This window comes from Phyllobates terribilis, unplaced genomic scaffold, assembly GCF_046119375.1.
Source record: "Phyllobates terribilis strain yellow unplaced genomic scaffold, ASM4611937v1 Scaffold_11__3_contigs__length_659146591, whole genome shotgun sequence".
In the NCBI taxonomy this organism is placed as follows: domain Eukaryota; kingdom Metazoa; phylum Chordata; class Amphibia; order Anura; family Dendrobatidae; genus Phyllobates; species Phyllobates terribilis.
The window spans coordinates 575,282,856-575,301,840 of record NW_027362771.1 but is presented as its reverse complement, the minus strand read 5'-3'; the positions used below and the strand labels follow the sequence as shown (position 1 = coordinate 575,301,840).

Genomic DNA, 18,985 nt, shown 5'->3' with positions numbered 1-18,985 from the left:
GTTTAGGCACCTCTGGGGCTCTCCAAATGCGACATGGCGTCTGCTATCCATTCCAGTCAAATTTCCATTCCTAAAGTCAAATGGCGCTCCTTACCTTTCAAGCCATGCCGTGCACCCAAACAGTGGCTTTGCACCACATATGGGGTATCAGCGTGCTCAGGAGAAATTACACAACACATTTTGGGGTCCATTTTTTCTGGCTGCCCTTGTGAAAATTAAAAATTTGAGGTTAAAGTAGCAGTTTTGTGAAAAAAGTTAAATGTTCATTGTTTTCTTCCACATTCCAAAAATTCCTGTGAAGCACCTGAAGGGTTAATAAACTTCTTGAATGTGGTTTTGAGCACCTTGAGGGGTGCAGTTTTTAGAATGGTATCACTTTTGGGTATTTTCTGTCATAAAGGCTCCTCAAAGTCACTTCAAATAAGATGTGGTCCCTAAAAAAATGTTTTTGTAAATTTTGTTGTAAAAATGAGAAATCGCTGGTCAACTTTTAACCCTTATAGCTTCCTAACAAAAAAAAATTTTGGTTCCAAAATTGTGCTGATGTAAAGTAGACATGTGGGCAATGTTATTTATTAACTATTTTGTGTGATATATCTCTCTGATTAAAGGGCATGAAAATTCAAAGTTTGAAAATTGCAAAATTTTCAAAATTTTCACCAAATTTCTGATTTTTTCACAATCAAACGCAAGTGATATCAAAGAAATTTTATCATGAAGTACAATATGTCACAAAAAAACATTCTCAGAATCAGGGGGATCCGTTGAAGCGCTCCAGAGTAATTACCTCATAAAATGACAGTGGTCAGAATTGAAAAAATTGGCCCGGTCACGAAGGCAAAAACAGGCTCTGGCGCGAAGTGGTTAAATGAAGATAATAATACCAAAGAATTTGTGATTGCAATCATTTTCAGGAAGAAACTGAGTATTATCTGACAGAATTGCAGGGGTGCCAATACTTTTGGCCACCACTGTATATATATATCTATATATATAATCGTCTTATCCCGTCTGTCTGTCTGTCTGTCTGTCTGTGTGTCTGTGTGTCTGTCTGTCCAGGAAATCCCGGGTCGCTCATTGGTCCGGCAGCGGCCAATCAGCGCCGGGGGATTTCGAAAAAAAGATGGCGGCCGTTAGCGGCTCATCTGCGGGACGGAGCTCAGCGGCGATGCAGCCGGGAGATGACCGGCGCGAGGCGCTCATCTCCCGGCCGGCAACAGCAGAAGGAACCCGACCGCCGGACCCATCTGCGGGACGGAGATGCAGCCGGGAGATGAGCGGCGTGAGGCGCTCATCTCCCGGCCGGTAGCAGCGGGAGGACCGCCAGCGCCGCTGACCTCCATGCCGAAGGGAGGACCGGGGACCAGCGCTGCGGGTCGGGATACTTCTGCTGCGAGCGCCCGCGACCAATCACCGATTTGGGCGTCACATTCAAATATCGGCCGCGACCAATCATCGATCTTGGCTCCACATTTAAACACCGCTGTGCGGATTGGTCGCGGACGCTATTTAAATGTGGCGCCAAAATCGGTGATTGGTCCTGCCCAGCGTCGGCGACCAATCAGCACAGCGGTGTTTAAATGTGGAGCCAAGATCGGTGATTGGTCGCGGCCGATATTTAAATTTGGCGCCCAAATCGGTGATTGGTCGCGGGCAGCGTCCGCGACCAATCAGCACAGTAGTGTTTAACTTTGGCCGCAAGATCAGTGATTGGTCGCGGGCCAAGTCGGCGACCAATCACCGATTTGTGCGGCAGATTTAAATAGCGGCCGCGACCAATTGGATGTCACGCCCTAGCCGCATGGATGTCAGCGGCGCTGCCTGTGCGGATACTTCCGTTCCGAGAACCCGGGACATGAGCGGGCGCTCGCAGCAGAAGTATCCCGACCCGCAGCGCCGCTCCCCGGTCCTCCCTTCACACCCTAGCCGCTGATGTCCCCACAGTATCCGCATGGTGTTACAAAGGTCCGGACATTTGTGTTAAAAATCGGTGATTGGTCGCTGCCGCTGCCCGCGACCAATCTGCGTTTTTTGTGCCAAATTTAAACAACTCTCTGCTGATTGGTCACGGTCACCGGCCGCGACCAATCAGCAGCATTGGGGCCAAATGTAAACCCCGCTCTGCTGATTGGTCGCGGTCGCCGGCCGCGACCCATCAGCATTATTGGTGCCAAATTTAAATCCTGCTCTGCTGATTGGTCGCGGCCGTCAGCCACGAACAATCAGCGAGATTGGCGCCAAATTTAAACACCGCTCTGCTGATTGGTCGCGGTTGTCGGCCGTGACCAATCAGCAGTATTGGCGCCAAATTTAAACCTCACTCTGCTGATTGGTCGCAACCACCGGCCGCGACCAATCTGCGCTTTTTATGCCAAATTTAAACACCGCTCTGCTGATTGGTCGTGGCCGGCGACCAATCAGCGATTTTGGCGCCAAATTTAAACCCCGCTCTGCATCACTCTGCTGATTGCCAAATTTAAACACCTCTTTGCTGATTGGTCGCGGTCGCGACTAATCAGCGATTTTGGTGCCAAATTTAAACACCGCACTGCTGATTGGTCGCGGCCGCCATCCGCCAACAATCAGCGAGATTGGCGCCAAATTTAAACAACGCTCTGCTGATTGGTCGCGGTCGCCGGCTTCGACCAATCAGCGATTTTGGCGCCAAATTTAAACAACGCTCTGCGTAGTTAAACAACTACCTCTTGAAGCTCATCAAGAGAATGCCAAGACTGTGCATAGCAGTCATCAAAGCAAAAGGTGGCTACTTTGAAGAACCTAGAATATAAGACATATTTTCAGTTGTTTCACACTTTTTTGTTAAGTATATAATTCCACATGTGTTAATTCATAGTTTTGATGCCTTCAGTGTGAATGTACAATTTTCATAGTCATGAAAATACAGAAAAATCTTTAAATGAGAAGGTGTGTCCAAACTTTTGGTCTGTACTGTATATATATGTATATATATATATATATGTGCGTGTGTGTGTATAAAGATCAAATACAATATATATATTCGTTATATACAGGTGCATCTCACTAAATTAGAATATCATCAAAAAGTTAATTTATTTCAGTTCTTCAATACAAAAAGTGAAACTCCTATACTATATAGAGTCATTACAAACAGAGTGATCTATTTCAAGTGTTTATTTCTGTTTTGGCGTTCCATTATGTTGGTCTTTTTGCACATAGTACAGGCTCTTTTTGCACATAGTACAGGCTCTTGTTGCACATAGTACAGGCTCTTGTTGCTCTCATGTTATGTGTATGGTCCGAGCAGAAGTGATGGGGAACTGTGCAGAGATGGCGCTCAGCCTTGTTGCTCCAGACGGGATTAAGGTGTGACTGCATAGGTGACCCCGTGAACATCGGATGTCCCCCCCCCCCGTTCAGGGTCAGTCGTAGGGGGCACACAAAGCAGGTGGGAGCTGTGCACATCAGTAGTTATGGTGTGCAGCCTTAGGTCACTTACAGAGGGAAGATAACCTCTGTGACTGACCCTGGCAGGTCCAAGGAGGCATTCATCCTGATTATGTCTGGTATTACTGCTTAGCTCTATTGAAGAGAATGGGGTCTAGCTACAATACCACATACAACCTGTGCACAGGGGTGGCGCTGTTTTTTGTAATTCCGAACAATTCCTATAAACTAGCAGTTGCATTTGTCAGACTGAATCATGTGGGTATAATAGATGTGGTTTCCTATTGTGTGGAGGTGGGAGACCTGACTTGTCTGCAGGCTGACGGTGTTAGTAGTGACCAATGGAGATGGAAGTGTCGGCTTTCTCTCTCTCACTTCTCCTGTTTTAATTATTTTTCCTTTTTTCCCAGTTATAATGAGTTCCATATGTTCAATGTGCGGGTGATATTTCCCTCTCCGGAGATGTCTGTGTGGATTTTCATTTTTCTTTATGACAGGGAGGTGGGAAAGTGAGGGGGAGGGTGGGCGAGCTGTAATTTTTATTGGTACCATTTTGGGGTCCTTACGACTTTCAAATCTGTTTTAATTCTACCTTATTTTGGGAGGTGACGCGACCAAAAAACAATAAAATGCGATTCTGACATTGATATTTTTTTCCTCTGTTTCAGTGTGTAGCATATGGGATAAGTAATATTTTATTAGTTCAGACATTTACCAACCTGGCGATACCAAAAGCGTAAATTTTTGACATTTTGGTAAAAAGGGGTCAGATTTTATTTTTTCCTGTCCCATTAAGGGACTTGGTGTTAGAACCCTCCTGTTTGTTTTTTCCATCTTGTGTTTTGCGGTCATGTGACCATCTGCCTTTATATTCCAGCTCCGCCCTTTTGGCTGTGCTGGACTTCAGTGTTTGACTGTTTCTCTAGCCTGGTGCTTCGGTGCCTTTCTCTGTCAGTTCGCTTGGTCCTTCTGGGACCTCTAGTACCTTTTTGTCAGTTAGTCTTTTTGTGTTCTGCAACAACTTCTCTGTTTAGGAGGTGTCCCATTTTTTGTCCCAGTCCTTAGTTCTTTTAGGGACCCCTCCCCTTATGCTATAGGTCTTCGCTCAGACTAGCCGAGGACTAAGGCGGGTCTGTTCGCTAGGAACAGGCAGCCCGCTACATAGTAGGGATTCAGCTTAGTCTTACTGTAGGGACAGCTTTCCCCTATCTTTCCTTAGTACTTGTTGCAGATCATAACACTTGGACCTGCAATTGCTTAATAGTCACCTCCATACAGCCAGTCTCTGTACATCCTATTCTGGCCGCACAGATGGGTGATCGATGTAGTCCAGTCAATGCTCGTGTTGGTCACTGCTGTGGTCAGTGATTGGCTGCAGTGGTTCCATTGTAAAAGGTTTTAAAGTAAAACAGTCTACACCCCCTCTTATAAAAGACCGCTGTTGCATTTGTTCTTAGGCCCTCTAAGTGAGGTCTGAACCTCATGCATTTCTTCATGTTGCTGCATTGTTGGCGCTCCATTATGTTGGATGTTTCTCACTTTGTGAATGTAATTATTATAGACTGTTGCTGCACTTATGTTATGTGTATAGAACGTGAGGAAGTGACGGGGGACTATGCAGAGATGACGCTTGGCCGCGTGGCCTCCGACAGGATACTGTTTGACTGCCTAGGTGACCCCGTGAACATTCAATGGTTTCCGCCACTCAGGGTTAGTGGTTACAGTGTGCAGTCTTAGGTCACTTACAGAGGGAAGATCACCTCTGTGAGTGACCCTGGCAGGTCCAAAGAGGCGTTCATCCTGTGGGCTTCAGTGAGTGTGCATGTAATATAATGTGTTTATATATGGTATCAGTGGTAGATCCCTTCATACTTCCCAGGTGCAAGAACTATTTGCACAGTAAAAGGTGTCAGATGACGATTGGTTCCAGACTGAAATGTTAGCACTCCAATATTTTCAACAGAGCCCAGATAGCTCAGTCGGTAGAGCATCAGACTTTTAATCTGAGGGTCCAGAGTTCAAGTCCCAAGCAGAAGTATTTTTTAATAAAATTGAATAATAAAAATTATTGAAACGACTGCATGAGGGACGGTCTAATCTGTGATATAATATATATTATAATATACAGCATTATAGACACAATATTGAGGGAGGCGGCTCAGTATGGAGGACGAACGGTGATCTCATCTGATGTAGCACGCAAGGTCACCTGCACAGTTTCCTATATTGTGACATCCACAGATTACACCGTCCCTGATGGACCTGGCTTTATACGGATTTCGGGTAAATATAAATGACCGGAGAGGCCGACCCCAGGCATTGTGCCTGTTAATTGTCCAGAAATCACATTAGTCTAATCGTTTTTTCCAGAACCAGCGCCGCACTTCTTCAGGTTTGTCCTGATTTTCCTATTCTTTTTTTTTGGAAAACTTCTTCCGAAGTCGCCAACTCTCAGCATGGTTTATGGACGCATCGACAACACATAACTGACTGCTCAGAAAACCCCCGAGAATCTCCCCGGGGAGTGAATCATGTAGAGAACTAGGCCGCGTCATGTGTCATGTCGTTACATACTATTATTGAAGGTATTGTGGGTATTGCGGTATTCAGTCACTATCTGGTATTATTATGTGGTGATAGTATGGCGGTATTCAGTCTCTATCTGGTATTATTATGTGGTGATGGTATGGCGGTATTCAGTCACTATCTGGTATTATTATATGGTCATGGTATGGCGGTATTCAGTCACTATCTGGTGTTATTATGTGGTGCTGGTATGGCGGTATTCAGTCACTATCTGGTATTATTATGTGGTGATGGTATGGCGGTATTCAGTCACTATCTGGTATTATTATGTGGTGATGGTATGGCGGTATTCAGTCACTATCTGGTATTATTATGTGGTGATGGTATGACGGTATTCAGTTTCTATTTGGTGCTATTATGAGGTAATAGTTTGGCGGTATTCAGTCACTATCTGGTATTATTATGTGGTGATGGTATGACAGTATTCAGTTTCTATTTGGTGCTATTATGAGGTAATAGTTTGGCGGTATTCAGTCACTATCTAGTGTTATGTGGTGATGGTATGGTGATGGTATGGCAGTATTCAGTCACTATCTGGTGTTAATATATGGTATGGCGGTATTCATTCACTAATCAGTCAATGTTTAATGCTATTTTGTTGTTACTGTATGGCGGTATCCAGTCACTATTTGGTGCCGTTATACGACCATGGTTTTGAGGCATTCAGTCACTACTTGTTGTTATTATGTGGTTATAGTATGGCGGTATTCAGTCACTACTTGGTGTTATTATGTGGTTATAGTATGGCGGTATGTCAGCTGCTCTCCTGGCATTTTCAGCGGGGGTCACTAGTAACATAATCCCCTAATACATAAGTAAAGGTTCCTCTCCAGGAAATCGGATCTGGTGCTGAGTTCGTGTAGTAGAAGATGGAGAAACTGTGTAACCGGAAATGAGGAGCCGTCAGACGGCGGAGAGACCCAGCAGAAAGTCCTGACCTCAGAGAGTCTGTACAGAAGCCCGAATAGCTCAGTCGGTAGCATCAGACTTTTAATCCCTGTTCAAGTCCCTGTTCAGACGGAAGCTTTTAATCAAAAATGTTGAAACGTCTCTTGTTTCTTCCATGACAGACTTAGGGGAGGGGTTTATTAGCATATCGTATGCTCCCAGAATCCTATGCTCCCAGAATCCTATGCTCCCAGAATCCTTTGCTCCCAAAATCCTATGCTCCCAGAATCCTATGCTCCCAGAATCCTTTGCTCCCAGAATACTTTGCTCCCACAGCCCCCTAATGACTTTGTCTCTCCTCAGTGTAGACAGAGCCCCAGATCCGGAGGCCGCAGCTCCTCACAGATGGCCTCCAGCTTTGCGCAGTGGCAGTATCATAGCCCATGAGGTTTATCCGAGGCGTGATTATTGCTTGTTGAAAACTTTTCCCAATACCCCGCCATGAGGGCTCGTAATACAGTCAGCATGGCAATTTTTGACAGTCTCCCAGGAGACTGAATAGGTGGTTAATAGTAGAAAAACTATTATTGCTGTTTAGCTAGAGTAATTCTATATACAGTTGTATTGGAGCTCTGTGTTATATGTGGGGCTGAGAATTATATGTAAAGTTTAATTTCCCTCAGGCCAGGGGCGTACATAGAAATCATGGGGCCCCCAAGAAAAAAATAATAATAGTCAGATCACAGAAGAGCAGATCTCACAACCTTCCAGCCTTTACATAGCAATTTTCCTCCTGCTGAAGTCAGATTCCTCTTTCATTGCCCCCATAAAATATGTAAACAAATGTGCCCCCCAAACACAGTATGATACCCCCATGATGAATTCCTCTACACACATTATAATGACCCTACTGTACCCCACTTCAACTACACAGGCAAAGTATGGTGATCCCCCAAACTGTGACCCCCACACAGCCCTCCATGCACTATAATGGGCCTACATACAGTATAATAGCCCGCACTAGCCCTCCAAACAGTATAATTGCTTGCATACAGTATAATAGACCCCCACATATTATAATAGCCCCACATAGCCTTCCATATAGTATAATGCGTCCCCCATAACTCTCCATATAGTATAATGCACTCTCCATGGTACCCCCTATGGTACTCCATACAGTAGTATGAACCCCCATGGTCCTCCATACAGAATAATGTGCTCCCATGGTCCTCCATACAGAATAATGCACCCCATGGTCCTCCATACAGTATAATGCACCCCCATGATCCTCCATACAGTATAATGCACCCCATGGTCCTCCATACAGTAGTATGCATTACCATGGTCCTCCATACAGTAGTATGCACCCCCATGATCCTCCATACAGTATAATGCACCCCCATAATCCTCCATACAATATAATGCACTTCCGTGATCCTCCTTTCAGTAGTATGCACCCCCATCACCCTCCATACAATATAATGCACCCCCATGATCTTCCATACAGTAGTATGCACCCTTAATGGTCCTCCATACAGTAGTATGCACCCCCCTGTTCCTCCATACAGTATAATGCACCCCCATGGTCCTCCATACAGCATAATGTATCCCCATGGTCCTCGATACAGCATAATGTACCCCCATAGTACACCACACAATATAATACAACCCCATGATCCTCCATACAGTTGTATACACCCTCATGATCCTCCATACAGTTTAATGTGCCCCCATGGTCTTCCATACAATATAATGCACCCCCTTGATCCTTCATACAGTATTATGCACGTCCATGATCCTCCATACAATATAATGCACCCCCATACTGTATTATGGCCACCAGTCACTGATTAAAAAAAAATACAGTACTCATCTGTCCTTTTTGCGCCCAATGCTCCAGTCTCCTCAGGGTGTGGTGTGAAGCGCTGGACACCTCGTCTGACGTGTCAGAGCAGCGGGCGCGATGACGTCATTACAGGGCGCCCGCTGCTCTGACACGTCAGACGCCGAGGAAGAATGATGCTGATGCTCCCTCCTCCATCATCATTGCTCACACTGGGTCCCCCTCCGGCCATCAGCGAGAGCAATGAAGATAGAGGAAGGAGCGTCAGTAGACACTTCCACCCCCATCATTCTGTGTGGGCGGCTGGGCAGCGCTGGTGCTAACAGGCAGAGGCGGGGCTCAGTGCGGGGAGGGCATGCTGCGGTGAGGGGCCCCATAGCAGTGGTGTGGCCTGCCGCCATTGGCGTTACGCCAGTGCCTAAGGCCAAAAGAATAAGCAAAGAAGTGTGGAGAATCAATTACAGAATTAATGTCTAGTCAGCTGCTTCCCTGGAGATTACTCCAAATAGAGTCATGTTATGGTTTTGGGGTGCTATTATATGGTCATGTTATGGCGGTGTTACAGTCACTATTTGCTTTTGTGTGTTCATAGTATTGTGGTATTATTCAGTCACTATTTGGTATTATTGGGTGTTTATGGTACAGTCACTATTTTTTTCGTTTTTTTTCATTATAAGCTTCTGGTAACAGCCTCCCCGACCCCCAATTCATCATAAGTCCCTGTTTAGTGTTCTCTTCCACCCCTATTTCATTGATAGCGTCCCCTCCCACCCCCAGTTCATTATGAGACCCTCTTAGTATTTTTCCCCACATCAGAATTTTCCTAATTTCTGCATAAATTTGACCTAAAACGACATCAGCTTTTCACAAGTGGATGAAGAACCAAATCAAATGAGTCCAAAACATTAAACTTTTACACTTTTTTTTAAAGAAAATAATCCAATCTCACATGTCTGTGAGTGACAAAAGTATGTGAACCTTTAAGGTTAGCAGATAATTTGAAGGTAGGATCGATAGGGAGGGTTAATATATGGCGGTATTTAATCACTATTTGTTATTATATGGTCACAGCATGACAGTATTGCTTCTCAGCTGCTCTTCTTGCGCCATCATCAGGAAGTTCCTGGTAATGCAATCCTGTAACACATAAGTGAAGGTTCCCCCAGGACGCAGGAGCAGACAGTCTGTATAGCAGGAGGTGGTGACACTATGGTCAGATGGAGGATAAACCCTCTCCCCTCCCCCAGCCTGGGGGGCTTTTCTTTCTTCCATTACAGATTTAGGGGAGGGGTGTTATTAGCATATCCACTCCCAGAATCCTTTGCTCCCACAGCCCCCTAATGACTTTGTCTCTCCTCAGTGTAGACAGAGCCCCAGATCCGGAGGCCGCAGCTCCTCACAGATGGCCTCCAGCTTTGCGCAGTGGCAGTATCATAGCCCATGAGGTTTATCCGAGGCGTGATTATTGCTAGTTGAAAACTTTTCCCAATACCCCGCCATGAGGGCTCGTAATACAGTCAGCATGGCAATTTTTGATAGTCTCCCGGGAGACTGAGTAGGTGGTTAATAGTAGAAGAAGAGTTATTGCTGTTTAGCTGGAATAAATCTATATACAGTTCTGTTGGAGCCGTATGTTACATGTGTCGGGCTGAGAATCAGCAAAGAAACGTGCGGGACCAATTACAGAATTACTATCTATTCAGTACCTTCCCTGGAGATTTCTCCATATATAGTCATGTTATGGTTGTTTTTTGTTATTATGTGGTGATGATATGGCGGTATTCAGCCACTATTTGGTGTTATTTTGTGTTGATGGTATGGTGGTATTCAGTCACTATCTCGTGTTATTATGTGGTGATGGTATGGCGGTATTTAGTCACTATTTGGTGTTATTATGTGGTGATGGTATGGCGGTATTCAGCCACTATTTGGTGTTATTTTGTGGTGATGGTATGGCGGTATTCAGCCACTATTTGGTGTTATTATGTGGTGATGGTATGGCGGTATTCAGCCACTATTTAGTGTTACTATGTGGCGATGGTATGGCTATATTCAGCCACTATTTGGTGTTATTATGTGGTGATGGTATGGCGGTATTCAGTCACTATCTCGTGTTATTATGTGGTGATGGTATGGCGGTATTTAGTCACTATTTGGTGTTAGTATGTGGTGATGGTAAGGCGGTATTCAATCACTATTTGGTGATATTATGTGGGGATGGTATGGCGGTATTCAGTCATTATTTGCTGTTATTATGTGGTGATGGTATGGCGGTATTTAGTCACTATTTGGTGTTAGTATGTGGTGATGGTAAGGCGGTATTCAGTCACTATTTGCTGTTATGTGGTGATGGTATGGCGGTATTCAGTCACTATTTGCTGTTATGTGGTGATGGTATGGCGGTATTCAGTCATTATTTGGTGTTATTACGTGGTGATGGTATGGTGATATTCAGTCACTATTTGCTGTTATTATGTGGTGATGGTATGGCGGTATTCAGTCACTATTTGCTGTTATTATGTGGTGATGGTATGGCAGTATTCAGTCATTATTTGGTGTTATTACGTGGTGGTGGTATGGCGGTATTCAGTCAATATTTGCTGTTATTATGTATTGATGGTATGGCGGTATTCAGTCACTATTTGGTTATGTGGTGATGGTATGGCGGTATTCAGCCACTATTTGGTGTTATGTGGTGATGGTATGGCTGTATTCAGCCACTATTTGGTGTTATGTGGTGATGGTATGGCGGTATTCAGCCACTATTTGGTGTTATTATGTGGTGATGGTATGGCGGTATTCAGCCACTATTTGGTGTTATTATGTGGTGATGGTATTGCGGTATTCAGTCACTATTTGCTGTTATGTGGCGATGGTATGGCGATATTCAGTCACTATCTGGTGTTATTATGTGGTGATGGTATGGCGGTATTCAGCCACTATTTGGTGTTATTATGTGGTGATGGTATGGCGGTATTCAGTCACTATTTGCTGTTATGTGGTGATGGTATGGCGATATTCAGTCACTATCTGGTGTTATTATGTGGTGATGGTATGGCGGTATTCAGTCACTATCTGGTGTTATTATGTGGTGATGATATGGCGGTATTCAGTCACTATCTGGTGTTATTATGTGGTGATGATATGGCGGTATTCAGTTACTGAAGAGCAGTCAGATGGAGGATGAACCCTCTCCCCTCCCCCAGCCTGCGGGGCTTTTCTTTCTGCCATTACAGACTTAGGGGAGGGGCATTATTAGCATATCCACTCCCAGAATCCTTTGCTCCCACAACCCCTAATGACTTTGTCTCTCCTCAGTGTAGACAGAGCCCCAGATCCGGAGGCCGCAGCTCCTCACAGATGGCCTCCAGCTTTGCGCAGTGGCAGTATCATAGCCCATGAGGTTTAGCCGAGGCGTGATTATTGCTAGTTGAAAACTTTTCCCAATACCCCGCCATGAGGGCTCGTAATACAGTCAGCATGGCAATTTTTGATAGTCTCCCAGGAGACTGAATAATGGTGTTAGTATTAAAAGAAGTGCTTATCGGAGATAATTACTTGTATACAGTTGTATTGGAGCCGTATGTTACATGTGTCGGGCTGAGAATTATAAGTGACATTTCACTTCCCTGAGGACAAGAGAATCAGCAAAGAAACGTGCGGGATCAATTACAGGATTACTATCTAGTCAGCTGCTTCCCCGGAGATTTCTCCATATGGAGTCATGTTATATACACTGCTCCAAAAAATTAAGGGAACACTCAGATAACACATCCTAGATCTGAATGAATGAAATATTCTCATTGAATACTTTGTTCTGTACAAAGCTGAATGTGCTGACAACAAAATCACACAAAAATCATCAATGGAAATCACATTTATTAACCAATGGAGGCCTGGATTTGGAGTCATCCCCAAAATTAAAGTGGAAAAACACACTACAGGCTGATCCAACTGTGATGTAATGTCCTTAAAACAAGTCAAAATGAAGCTCAGTATTGTGTGTGTGGCCTCCACGTGCCTGTATGACCTCCCTACAATGCCTGGGCATGCTCCTGATGAGGCTGAGTATTGTGTGGCCTCCACGTGCCTGTATGACCTCCCTACAATGCCTGGACATGCTCCTGATGAGGCTGAGTATTGTGTGTGGCCTCCACGTGCCTGTATGACCTCCCTACAACGCCTGGGCATGCTCCTGATGAGGCTCAGTATTGTGTGTGGCCTCCACGTGCCTGTATGACCTCCCTACAACGCCTGGACATGCTCCTGATGAGGCTCAGTATTGTGTGTGGCCTCCACGTGCCTGTATGACCTCCCTACAACGCCTGGGCATGCTCCTGATGAGGCTGAGTATTGTGTGTGGCCTCCACGTGCCTGTATGACCTCCCTACAACGCCTGGCCATGCTCCTGATGAGGCGGAGTATTGTGTGTGGCCTCCACGTGCCTGTATGACCTCCCTACAACGCCTGGGCATGCTCCTGATGAGGCTCAGTATTGTGTGTGGCCTCCACGTACCTGTGTGACCTCCCTACAATGCCTGGACATGCTCCTGATGAGGCTGAGTATTGTGTGTGGCCTCCACGTGCCTGTATGACCTCCCTACAACGCCTGAGCATGCTCCTGATGAGGCGGAGTATTGTGTGTGGCCTCCACGTGCCTGTATGACCTCCCTACAATGCCTGGACATGCTCCTGATGAGGCTGAGTATTGTGTGGCCTCCACGTGCCTGTATGACCTCCCTACAACGCCTGGGCATGCTCCTGATGAGGCTCAGTATTGTGTGTGGCCTCCACGTGCCTGTATGACCTCCCTACAACGCCTGGGCATGCTTCTGATGAGGATGAGGTTGTGGATGGTCTCCTGTGGGATCTCCTCCCAGACCTGGACTAAAGCATCCGCCAACTCCTGGACAGTCTGTGGTGCAATGTGACGTTGGTGGATGGAGCGAGACATGATGTCCCAGATGTGCTCAATCGGATTCAGGTCTGGGGAATGGGCGGGCCAGTCCATAGCTTCAATGCCTTCATCTTGCTGGAACTGCTGACACACTCCAGCCACATGAGGTCTGGCATTGTCCTGCATTAGGGGGAACCCAGGGCCAACCGCATCAGCATATGGTCTCACAAGGGGTCTGAGGATCTCATCTCGGTACCTAATGGCAGTCAGGCTACCTCTGGTGTTCTGTGGCAAATGTCAAGCATCCTGCAGTGTTGGGCTGTGAAGACAACCCTCATCTGTGTACGTCGGGCCCTCATATCACCCTCACTGAGTCGGTTTCTAACCGTTTGTGCAGACACATGCACATTTGGGGCCTGATGGAGGTCATTTTGCAGGGCTCTGGCAGTGCTCCTCCTGTTCCTCCTTGCACAAAGGCAGAGGTAGCGGTCCTGCTGCTGGGTTGTTGCCCTCCTACGGCCCCCTCCACGTCTCCTGGTGTACTGGCCTGTCTCCTGTAGCGCCTCCAGCAGCTGGACACTACGCTGACAGACAAAGCAAACCTTCTTGCCACAGCTCGCATTGATGTGCCATCCTGGATGAGCTGCACTACCTGAGCAACTTCTGTGGGTTGTAAAGTCCGTCTCATGCCACCACGAGTGTGAAAGCACAACCAACATTCAAAAGTGACCAAAACATCAGCCAGAAAGCATTGTTGCTGAGATGTGGTCTGTGGTCCCCACCTGCAGAACCACTCCTTTATTGAGGGGGTCTTGATAATTGCAATAATTTCCATCTATTGTCTATTCCATTTGCACAACAGCATGTGAAATTGATTGTCAATCAGTGTTGCTTCCTAAGTGGACAGTTTGATTTCACAGAAGTTTGACTTACTTGGAGTTATATTCTGTTGTTTAAGTGTTCCCTTTATTTTTTTGAGCAGTGTATTTTTTGTGTTATCATGTAGTCATGGTATGGCTAGGGTGTCGGCACCATTGAAAATGTTCCAGAAAATGAAGTATTTCTCCCAGAACATTATTACAATTCCCCGTATTTTGTACACGTTTGTTTCCTTTGTGAGTGTTGGAACAACATATAAAAACAGAGGAAAAAAAAAGGCAAATTGGACATAAGTTTACACAAAACCCCAATAATGGGCCAGACAAAATTGTTGGCGCCTTCAACTTAATATTTGGAATGTGGAATAAATATCTGCAATCAGTCGCTTCCTATAACCATCAGCTTCTTACACCTCTCAGCAGGAATCTTGGACTCTTCTTACAATCTGCACCAGGTCTCTCATATGTGAAGGGTGCCTTCTCCAAACAGTAATTTTAAGATCTCTCCACAGGTGATCAACGGGTTTTAGATCCGGACTCATTGCTGCCACTTCAGAACTCTCCAGCAATTTGTTTCCATCCATTTCTTGGTGCTTCTTGAAGTATATTTGGGGTCATTGTCCTGCTGCAAGACCTATGACCTAAAATGCAATCCCAGCTTTCTGACACTGGACAATACATTGTGGCCCAAAATCCTTTGGTAATCCTCAGATTCCATAATACCTTGCACAAAGTAAATCACTCAGTTCCAGAGGCAGCAAAACAGCCCCAAAACATCTTTGAACCTCCACCATATTTGACTCTAGGTGCTGTGTTGTTTTCTTTGTAGGTCTCATTCTGTTTTCGGTAAACAGTAGAATGATGTGCTTTACCAAAAAACTCTATCCTGTTGTCATCTGTCCATAAAACCCTTTCCCAGAAGGATTTTGGCTTACTCACTTACAATTTGGCAAACTTCGGTCTAGCTTTTTTATGTCTTTGTGTCAGCAGGGGGGTCCTCCTGGATCTCCCACCATAGCGTTTCATTTCATTCAAATGTCGGTGGATAGTTCGTGCTGACACTGATGCACCCTCACGTTGCAGGACAGCTTGAATTTGGGGCTACTTTTCCTCAGACTATCCTGCGTTGCAACCTTTCAACAATTTTTCTCTGCCGTACACATCCAGGGAGATTAGCTACAGTGCTATGGGTTGTAAACTTCTTGATTATGTTGTGCACCGTGGACAAAGGAACATCAAGATCTTTGAAGATGGACTTGTAACCTTGAAATTGTTGATATTTTTCAACAATTTTCATCCTCAAGTCCTCTGACAGTTCTCGTCTCCTCTTTCTGTTCTCCATGCTTAGTATGGCACACACAGATATACAATGTAAAGATTGAGTCAACGTCATCTCTTTTTTTTTTCATCTGGTTTCAGCTGTGATTTTCATATTACCCACGCCTTTAACTTGACACAGGTGACTTTGTCCAGTCCCTGATATCATCCTCTCCCACCGCCCAAGTCATTATAAGTCCCTGATGATGTCCTCTCCCCAATTCAAACGTTATGTCTTATGAGATCATCTCTGCATTGCTGGACAAGTCTGGAATACAGAAGTGAATTTTTTTTCCAGCACGTGGAAACCAATGGACAGTTCGAATAGTTGGAAGTGGTGATAGTGTGTAACCCGAAAAGAGGAGCCGATGGCCGATAATTCAGGAGAAAGTCATTGTGTCTGAATGTGTGCACAGGTGGTGATACTGTGTAACTGGAAAGAAAAGCAGAAAGCAGATAGTTGTAGGAGAAAGTGTGTGTGTGATACTTTGTAACCAAAAAGGAGGAGCAGACGGCCCACAGCTGCAGCAGAAAGTCATTGTGTCAGTGATCATGTACAGAAGCCCGGATAGCTCAGTCGGTAGAGCATCAGACTTTTAATCTGAGGGTCCAGGGTTCAAGTCCCTGTTTGGGCGGAAGCTTTTAACAAAGAGGTTATTTCATAAGGATATAAGAGACCTAGAGAAGGACAAATGATGGAGACAATTCAGGAAAAAATCATGGTTACCGTAATTCTTTTGATTTTGGACAGTCTTGGGTGGTGACCATGTTTTCCTTAGCAGCTCTCTTGTCGCCAACAACAGGTGATCACTGATAATGTAATGTACTAGAACATAAGTGAGGGCTCGTTACATATTCCATGGCGGTATTCAGACCCTATTTGGTGTTATTATATGGTCTTGGTATGGAAGTAATCAGTCACTATTTGACAATATAATGTGGTCACGGGATGGCGGTTTTAGGTGAGTATTGGTTTAATCATGTGTTCCTGGTATAACCGTAATCAAAATTAAAAGCAAAGCCACAGTAAGAGGAATTAGAATCCCCCCCCCCCCCCAAATTAAATTTTGGGGGGAATTTACAATTATGTGTTTATGGCACAGTGGCATTCAGTGTATTTTTAGTTCTTATCACTATAAGTCCCTCCCCATCCCCCAAATCATTATAAGCCTCTGATAGCAGCCTCTCCCACCCACAATTGATTACAGCTCCCTGTATAGTGTCCTCTTCCACCCCTAGTTTATAATATATCCCTGATAGTGTCCACTCCCAGACCCCAATCCGTTATGAGTCCGTTTGGGTATCCTCCCCAACGTCAATTCATTATAAGTCCCTGTATAGCATCTTCTCTAACCAACTAATTCATTAAAAGTCCATGATGACGTCCTCCTCCTTTTTCTCCCAATTCAATATAAGTCCCTGATAGTGACGCGCCCCCTGGGCCGTGTGGGGAACCCAGAACTGGGCCTTTTAGTGGATGCTGGGGGTTGTAGTCACCGTGGCGGTGACCCGATCCCGTGGCTCAGAGTGGTCAAACCAGTGGCAGTCTATTTATGTGGTTTTTATGATTATTAAATGTCCGACTACGCCACCTGTGGATTGCAGTTAGGAGGAACCGCCGCTGCTGGGCAGGCTGCTGAGGCTGATGAGGTGTGCAGCTAGATGGTGTGACTCCCCACAGGAAGAGTATTGCCTCAGGGCAGCGTGAGTGGATGATGAGAGTTGTGGTGCAAGGGCGCAGCAGAAACTGCTCAGAGTCTTTGCAGTGCAGTCCAGGGTCTTTACTCATAGTTGCTAATCCAGATTATTACGGCCGGTCATAATCTCCCGCGTCTTACTGTGTTCGCCAAGTGAGGGGCTCGGCCGACTCCCAGATATCTTTGGAGTACTTATCAGGACCCCCTTCATGTGTCCTTTCTCTGGCTCTTCGTGCCTCACACCTTACACTGCTTCTGTCCAGCTGCCTCGGGTCTTGGCGGGCGACGTGTGTTCCGTCCCCTGGACCCTATGTGGTCCCTTCCTAGCGTGGACTGTGAGGGGCTGTGACACATGCAATGCCACAACCTCCGGTGACTAGCTGAGTGTGGTTTCTGCCTCCACTAGTTAAGGGAACCGGTTCCCTGTCTTGGCCTGACCCCCCTACCTCCAGGTAGCGGCGGGCGTACGGCCGGCTTGCTGCATCTCCCGTACCTCTGGGGTCCCTTCTTCTCCTGGAGCCTTTCCTGCTCCCTCTCATCTCTGCTCTTTCTCTTCTCAGTCTTGGGCCTCTCAGGCTAGGCTCGCCTCCTGGAGCAGAGCTCCACAGAGCCCTTCTCTGTCAGTGCTCCCCTCTGACTGAACACATTTCCTAAGATGGCTCCCCTCTTTATACTCCTACTCAGTGCACCCAGGATCTGCACTCTCCACCCACACACCACTGGGTTCCCCCTTTCCTAGGTGACCCCTCCCCACTCCTGCCAGGGATCAGGGACAATTGTGCTCTCCCGTGGGAGCATTGTCGCCCTGTCCCCCGGAAATGTGGTGTAATGCATGCAGGTGTCAGGGTCCTGAGCCATACTCCATCCTTACCTGAGAGTGAGATATCGCACATCTGGGTGAGATGCAATACCTCTGTAGCGACCGAACCCTCCGGGTGCTACACTAGCGTCCGTCCTCACTCTCCAGTTTATTATAAGTCTCTAATATCATCCTCCCCTACCCCCAAGTCATTACAAGTCCCTGATGACGTCCTCCCTCCAATTCAATCGTTGCCTCTTATGGGATCATCTCTGCATTGCTGGACAGGTCTGAAATACAGAAGAGACGGTTCCCTTCCAGGACGTAGAAACCAATGGACAGAACGTATAGTGGTGAGTGGTGATAGTCTGTAACCCGAAAGGAGGAGCAGACGGCCGATAATACAGGAGAAAGTCATTGTGTCAGTGATCATGTACAGAAGCCCGGATAGCTCAGTTGGTAGAGCATCAGACTTTTAATCTGAGGGTCCAGGGTTCAAGTCCCTGTTCAGGCGGAAGCTTTTAATTAAAGAATATTCAAACAATATTTCGTGGGACAGATACAGATTTGTGAACGCAGGCACAGTATGGAGGATAAGGTCACATGTACTGTTTGTTACATTGTCGCTTTAAGGAATGTATAAATAGCTGAAGA

The 18,985-nt window shown here is 45.9% G+C and overlaps 5 non-coding genes across 5 annotated transcripts; all 5 read left to right on the top strand.

The window, feature by feature from the left end:
• Nucleotides 1-7,314: 7,314 nt before the first annotated feature.
• On the top strand, nucleotides 7,315-7,454 carry LOC141168141 (U4 spliceosomal RNA). The gene has a single exon (XR_012251891.1). It is a non-coding gene; the product is annotated as a U4 spliceosomal RNA (small nuclear RNA).
• A 2,700-nt stretch (nucleotides 7,455-10,154) lies between these two features.
• LOC141168095 (U4 spliceosomal RNA) lies at nucleotides 10,155-10,294 on the top strand. Its single transcript, XR_012251847.1, has one exon. It is a non-coding gene; the product is annotated as a U4 spliceosomal RNA (small nuclear RNA).
• Nucleotides 10,295-12,112: 1,818 nt separating this feature from the next.
• On the top strand, nucleotides 12,113-12,252 carry LOC141168071 (U4 spliceosomal RNA). The gene has a single exon (XR_012251825.1). It is a non-coding gene; the product is annotated as a U4 spliceosomal RNA (small nuclear RNA).
• A 4,145-nt stretch (nucleotides 12,253-16,397) lies between these two features.
• On the top strand, nucleotides 16,398-16,470 carry TRNAK-UUU (transfer RNA lysine (anticodon UUU)). The gene has a single exon. It is a non-coding gene; the product is annotated as a tRNA-Lys (tRNA).
• Nucleotides 16,471-18,772: 2,302 nt separating this feature from the next.
• TRNAK-UUU (transfer RNA lysine (anticodon UUU)) lies at nucleotides 18,773-18,845 on the top strand. The gene has a single exon. It is a non-coding gene; the product is annotated as a tRNA-Lys (tRNA).
• Nucleotides 18,846-18,985: the final 140 nt, after the last annotated feature.